General features: G+C 45.1%; 1 long non-coding RNA gene across 1 annotated transcript; it reads right to left on the reverse strand.

Annotated features, from left to right (window-relative positions):
• Positions 1-429: 429 nt before the first annotated feature.
• Positions 430-5585, reverse strand: LOC135447766 (uncharacterized). Its single transcript, XR_010440292.1, has 3 exons — positions 5415-5585; positions 4440-4562; positions 430-515 (listed from the first exon to the last, which is right to left on the reverse strand). It is a non-coding gene; the product is annotated as an uncharacterized LOC135447766 (long non-coding RNA).
• Positions 5586-6803: the final 1218 nt, after the last annotated feature.

Genomic DNA, 6803 nt, shown 5'->3' on the forward strand with positions numbered 1-6803 from the left:
CAAAGGTGCTTTAACACCCCTAAACACAAAACCTAAAATTGTGAACCTAAATACTCCCTGTATTCCATGCTGTTTTCTTCGTAGTCTCTTCAAAGCCTCTGTTGCTTCAGATGCCCAGAAACACCTGCTGGAAACAAGCTGAGATAAGCTGAAAGAGCCTCTTCACTAAAATGAGAGGAGAGCTCTTACCCCAGCACATCCCAGAGAGGGACTGAAGCCCCACAGCCAAGGCTGGGGTTAATATACCCCTGATTGTGCCCACCTCTCATTCCCATGGCACCCAGGAAACGGGAGGGGGCAAACCCCACCAGGTTGTCCTGGGTTGACTATATGATGCTTTTATCCCCAATCGTCTCACCTGAAGGAAGGGGATAAATCTGTAAATGTCACTAAATAATAAAAGCACATCCCCATTGTTCCAATACTCACCAGCCCATGCGGCCAAGGTCAGAGCTCTCTGCCCACCGAGGACACGGCAACCAGCAGGGCCCTTTCTCCCACTCTCCAGCACGGACCTGCGAAGCCAGAGAGGAGTTTACAGAGACCGGGAGGCGGCGGGACGGGACGGGAGCCCGGCCCGACCTTCCAAAGCTGGCGGCGAGGGCGGAGAGCGCCACAGTCCCGCTCCGCCTCCTGCACCGCCTGCCCGGGGCCGCCCCGCCAGGATTGTCCGGCCCGCTGTCGCTCCCAGCGCCTGGAGCGGGGCGTGCGCGGGCTCGGGGGCTGCAGCCCTGTTCCGACGCCGCTCGCTCCCGCCCCTCGCCCTTCCGTCGCTCGGCAGCCGCGTCCTTCCCCCGCCCCCGGTACCCAGCGGCGAGGGGCAGGGCGGTGGCTCGGGGGGTGCGGTACCGCTCTGTGGCCACAGGGCGGCAGACTTACCGGGGTGTGCTATTTTCCCGCCCTTTTGGCAGCCATTTTGAGAAGGTCAAGCGAGTACGCGACATTCGTGACAAGCCACTCCCAAGATGGCGGCCTCTCGGCTGCCTGCCAGCTCATAGCTGCAGTACCGCGCTCTGCCCACAAGGTGGCAGCACTGCCGCCCGCCCCAGCCAGGGGCGCAGCGCGGCTCGGGGCTGCGGGCAGCGAAGGCGGCAAAAAAGAACAGGGGCGACCCCAGCCAAAAACTGCTCTGAAAAAAAAGCCAAAAACCTGCCTCTTATCCAGCAAGAGCCAAACAAGCCCCCTTGATTTAAAGCCATGCTTAAATAAAAGTTTTATTTCTACTTTAAATATTTATAGTCACACGCATATTTATAGTGAATATTGATGTAGCATGTAATTTATATATTTTGTCTATTCCTATTGTTTATATGTATTTCTCTTTTGTGTTTTTATAAATATCTTTCTCTATTAATTGTATAGTTCTTATATAGTTCTTCTATAGTTTAAAACTACATTTCTATAATACTTTCATTATGTAAAAAAAATCCAATTCTAACTAAATAAATACCAGAAAACCCTTCTTTTAAACTATACTGAAATATTTTTATATTTATAGCTTGCATGACTATATACACATTTATAGTTCTAGTTTAAATTGATGCATTATATTAAAAAATATATAATATGTATCCTGTTCAAATAATAGAGATAAATTATTTTTTACATTACGTATCATATCTACTGCTAAACCTTATTTTTTCCTTTATTTTTAATTTTTATATTAATCTTTAGCTATTTATGATATATTTATATACTTAGACTTCTACCTTTATATTATTTGTATTTATAATTTTTATACTAAAACCCCTGCTTTTGCCAAATGAAAAACAAAACCATCCTTTATTTTCAACTACTTGAAAAATACTTTTATATTTATAATTATCATATCTATAATTTGTTTTATATTATAAGTATAGTACATCAATATGATATATCTATTTTATATCTATTTCCTATAATATATTAAATAAGATATATACAGTATTACTTGTATTATGTATAGTATCAATTTATGTTATTTTACATTTACAATTATTTAAAAATTTTATATATACCTGCATATATTTGCAACACATTTCTATATTTATATTTGACTTGGGTTGTGTCTATATTTATATTCTCTATTTACATATCTATAAATATACACAATACTCTAATTAAAAAGATATCTTATTGTAATATATAATAACTTATGTTACAAGTAAAATTTTAAAAAAGACTGAATATATAAAAACAAGAGTGGTTTATTCCCATTTCCACACATCTGTTTTGTTTAAATATAGTTAAAGTTATAATTGTACACTAGAAATCCAATTCCTAAATAAAATTACAAAAAAAACAGCATTGAATTCCCACCAATATCTTTGAAAAACATCAAGATACCTCCAACAGCAAAAAATCTGCCAGCCAAAAAACACAAAACACTCTTTTCAATAACAAATTCTCATCACATCAGAAAAATGGAACCAAGATAAAAGAAAACCCTATAGAAACACGCACAGCAAATTACAACAACTACTAAAAAAAGAAATCAAACCAACCTACTAAACTCCAAACAGTGCCACTGACCTTGAAGGTTACTAAAAAAAAATAAACAAAATTCTACCTCTACACTAACTCAAAGAATAACCAATCCTCTGTAAAAATATCAACCGAACTACTTAACGAAATAGAAAAAAATCTCAACTACTAAAAACTAAGAAAACAACTACTCAATACTACTTAAAAAGATCTGCCATATAAATACCCATATTCCCAAAAATAAAACCGATGAACAAAAATCAAATACATGAAAGAACAACAACAACAACAAAAATCAATCAAACAAAAAAACCAAAAAAAAAAAAACCAAAAAAAGCCCCAAAACCGAATAAACTTTCATTTTCAACAAAAAATTTATACCTAACCGAATAAACCCATAGTGTCTCAAGCTATCAAAATAAAAATGCCACCTAGAAACAAAGACTAAAGACAAACGTAACCATAAACAATGTCTCCCAAATGATCCGTAACCGTAAAACATACACGACAATGAAACAAACCAAATAAATAAAAGCCCTGGAAGACAATAAACAAATGCAATTATCAAGATTAAAAACCCGCTGCTATGAAAGACACGACGCTACCTCAAGCCCTCTAAAAAATACACTACACACGCCAATAAAAGCCACCGCAACAGAATTAAAATCCGAACCGCTGCTTCACGCTACGACCCGTAAAAACCATTGCGCGCCTTTCTAAACATAATACCCCGGCAAAAAAACCATATCCGACTACAAAACCCAATCCGAAACGAACCTTTATCATCCCCACCGGCACCGAGAACCGCACCACTCAGGAAGAACACCGTAGCCCTTAGCGTACACCCGCTGCAAACCGAACACAGCGATGCAATCAATGCCTACAAAGTGCCTCCGAACCACGGCACCACCCCAGCACTTCGAGCAGCCGAAGCCCGCGCTCGCTGCCGGCCCCGGACGGAGCGCGGCTCCCGGCAGGAGAGCGGCTCCTCCGGCGGCTCCTCCTGCACACGGGGCCGGCGCCGGCCCGGAGAGCCGCGCCCGCTGCCCCTGCCCGGCGGGGCCGGCACCGGGCCCGGGGGTGGCAGCGGCGCCCGAGCCCCGCGCCCGGAGCGGCCGGAGCGGCCGGCACCGCCCGGGCCGCCGCAGCAGCGCCCGCGCCACCTCTGCCGCCCTTGGCTGGCCCGGCGCGGCTCCCCTCGGCTCGCACCGGCGCGGCTCCGCCACTGCCGCCCTTGGCCGATCCGGCCGCGCCAAATCCCCCGTGCGCCCAGGCAGCTGCCCAGGCCGTGCCAGCGGCGCTCCCGAGCGGGAATGTTCCGGGCCGGGCCGCGGGCGTCAGAAGCGCCCTCCAATGCAGCGGCACCATTGCAGCCCTGAAAACACTGCCAGAGCTGCAGCTTCCCGCAACCGAACCCCGAAACTGACGCCGCAGGCGGGGCTCCCCTCACTTCAACAAGGGCAAAGAAGTGTGTTCTCCCCTTCAGTTTCGTCCCCTACGAGAGCAGAAAAGAAGGGGCGCTCCTCGAATGAAAGCCTTCGACCGATGGGAAAGGGCGATTTCGACCTCCATTCAAACCCTTGAAAAGGAGGGACACCACGGCTGCCCCCTCCATTTAAACCCTAAGGTGATGAAAATGGGGTGGCTGCCTTCAAACCAAACCCATAACACCACAAGAATACTTTTCCCATTCCCCTTAAAATAGAACGCAGGGATTCCCCGTCACCCTCGGGATACCCCCAACAGCCTGGAAAAGGCAGCTTTTCCTGCAATCAACGCCCTTAAAACCACAAGTGAAGAGGGATCCCCTCAGTTCAAACGCAGACAATAAAAGAAGAGGAGCTGCTTCCTTCTCCTTAATCCCTTTCGTCCTCATAAGCTGCACTTTTGTTCCTGGGGAAGCGAGGAGGGACTGGCAAGATGAAATTGCAAAGGGGAAGGACAAAATTCCCCGCTCCAAACCCACACGGGCTCACCTGTTCGGCTGCTGCTCCCCGGCACAAAGATTCGTCCCTCGGCACATCCTTTAAGCGATGCTTGGACGTATCCAAGCGCGAATCCAGGTGTTCCCCCCGACCCTGGGAGAAGCTCTCGCAGTCCTTCCGTGAGACAGCGCCGGGAGCGCCCCATAAACCCCTCCACTCAGCAGCTCCATGCAAAAGGGAGCTGAGGCACAGCCTCCCCTTAAAACAGCCTCGCCCCGGCAGGAGCCGGCCCCCCATCATCCTCACAGCTCACACCTGGGCTGCTCCGAGCCCCCATCACATATTTGTCATATTTATATTCGCATTTATATTTAAAATTTATATTACTGTATAATATTTATTATATTTATATTACATCTCTTCATGTTACTTACATGATTTCTATTTCTATTTCTTTTTAAATTCATAGTTTAGTATTACATCTTTATATATTTATTATATATTTCTGTATGCCGATTTAGATTCCTGTAGTATTTATATTATTTAAAATAAAACCCCTGCCTCTAACAAAAGAAAAACCAAAGACACCCCTTTATTTAAACCACATTTAAAATTTTAAAAATAATTTTGTTTGTCGTAATTCTATTCACATTTACATTTGTAATTTTCATGTATTTTATTTATAGATATATAAATTGGAGAGAATACCTTCTTATATAATAATAGATATATTCTTTTTACACAATATATTTCTTTTACTTATATTTACGTATATTAAATATTTATTGATATCGAGATATATAGGATATAATTGGATTTCTATTTTTATACCTTTTATGAAATCTCCAGCCTATACCCCAATGAAAGCCAAACAATCCCCAATTCATTTAAACTATATTTAAACATAAATCCTGTCACGGCTGCATTGCACAGCAGTGCCCCGAGCTAATCTGACACTTGTTCATCTCCTGTACCTGAGACTGAACCCGCTCACCTTGATCGCACCTGGCAGAACCATTTTCGTACCTTTTCCTGGCATTTCTTGGGTTTTTTCTTGCCTTTTTTGTGGCCTCTATTGCCTCTCTTTCTTGCCTTCTTTCTTGGGGCTTTTACTCCCTTTTTCCTTGACTTTTTCTGGCATTTCTTGGGTTCTTTTCTTCGTTTCTTCTTGCCCATCTTGGGGGTTTTTTTCTGTTTTTTTCTTGCCCATCTTGGCGGTTTTTTTCTGTTTTCTTTTATCGGGGTTTTTCTTGCCCATCTTGGGGATTTTTTCTGGGTTTTTTCTTGCCCATCTCGAAGTTTTTATCCTTTTTTTTTTTGTGTGTGTGGTTTTTTTTTTTTTTCCCCTGGGTTTCTCCTTGCCCTCCTTGGTTTTTTTTCTTTGGCCTGCCTGCCTTCCTTCCTTCCTGCCTTCCTGTCCTTCTTTCTTTCTTCCTTTCAGTTCCTTTCCTTATTTTCTTGTTTTCCTTTTCTTTCTTTCTTTCCCTGTATGTCTAATCTTGGTTTTCCTTTCTAGCTTTAGAATAAAAAAGCAGCAGTAGAAACTTTCGAGCTACCTGGGAGTAAAAAAAACCCTGCAAAATGAAAATGATGTAAAGAAAACTATTTACTCCCTGGGAGCCTGAAACTTTCTACTGCTGTACGTGACATAGAGCTTTTATTCCTTCTTATAGATAGTTGATATTTTATACTTACTTTATACAGTGCCCCCTGCCGTGTGTGTCGGCGAACTGCAGCCCCAGCGCTCCCTGCCGTCTGTCCTGGTGCACTGCAGGCACAGCGCCCCCTGCCGTGTGCCCCGGAGACCTGCAGGGAGAGCACTGCGGCGTCATTCGGTTCTGTTTAATGAAACTCGGCTGAATTCGACTTGGTACGGCTCTTGGTCTCAACTCATTTCAGTTCAGCTCTTCGGCTAAACTCGGCACGGTTCGGCTAAACTCAGTCACATTCGGCACATTGTCTAAATGCGGCCAATGTCGGCTACCCTCAGCTATCGGTCCCAGTCGGCTACCATCGGCTCTTGGTGTAAACTCGGCTGTTTTCGGCTACACTTGGCTCTTAGGCTACAGTCGGCTATTTTCAGCCATACTTGGCTCTTCGGCTCAAGTCAGCTGTTTTCGGCAACACTCGGCTCTTCAGCTCAAGTCGGCTCTTTTCGGCAACACTCGGCTCTTCGGAACACTTCGCCCATCTCGGCTCGCTGAGGGCGGGAAAGCGGCCATGAGAGGACCCCAGCACAGAGAGGCCAGGTTTACCCAGATGCCTGTCACAAACCGGCAGAATAACGCCCGCTCGCGGCGCCGCTGAGCCCACAGCTTGTGTTGGCTACGCTTCAAACGCCACAGAAAAATCCGTCGGGGCCGCCATGACGTGGGTATTCCATTCAGGCAGTCCACCTACACTCACCGGGGTCCT

Source organism: Zonotrichia leucophrys, chromosome 4A (genome assembly GCF_028769735.1).
Source record: "Zonotrichia leucophrys gambelii isolate GWCS_2022_RI chromosome 4A, RI_Zleu_2.0, whole genome shotgun sequence".
In the NCBI taxonomy this organism is placed as follows: Eukaryota; Metazoa; Chordata; class Aves; order Passeriformes; family Passerellidae; genus Zonotrichia; species Zonotrichia leucophrys.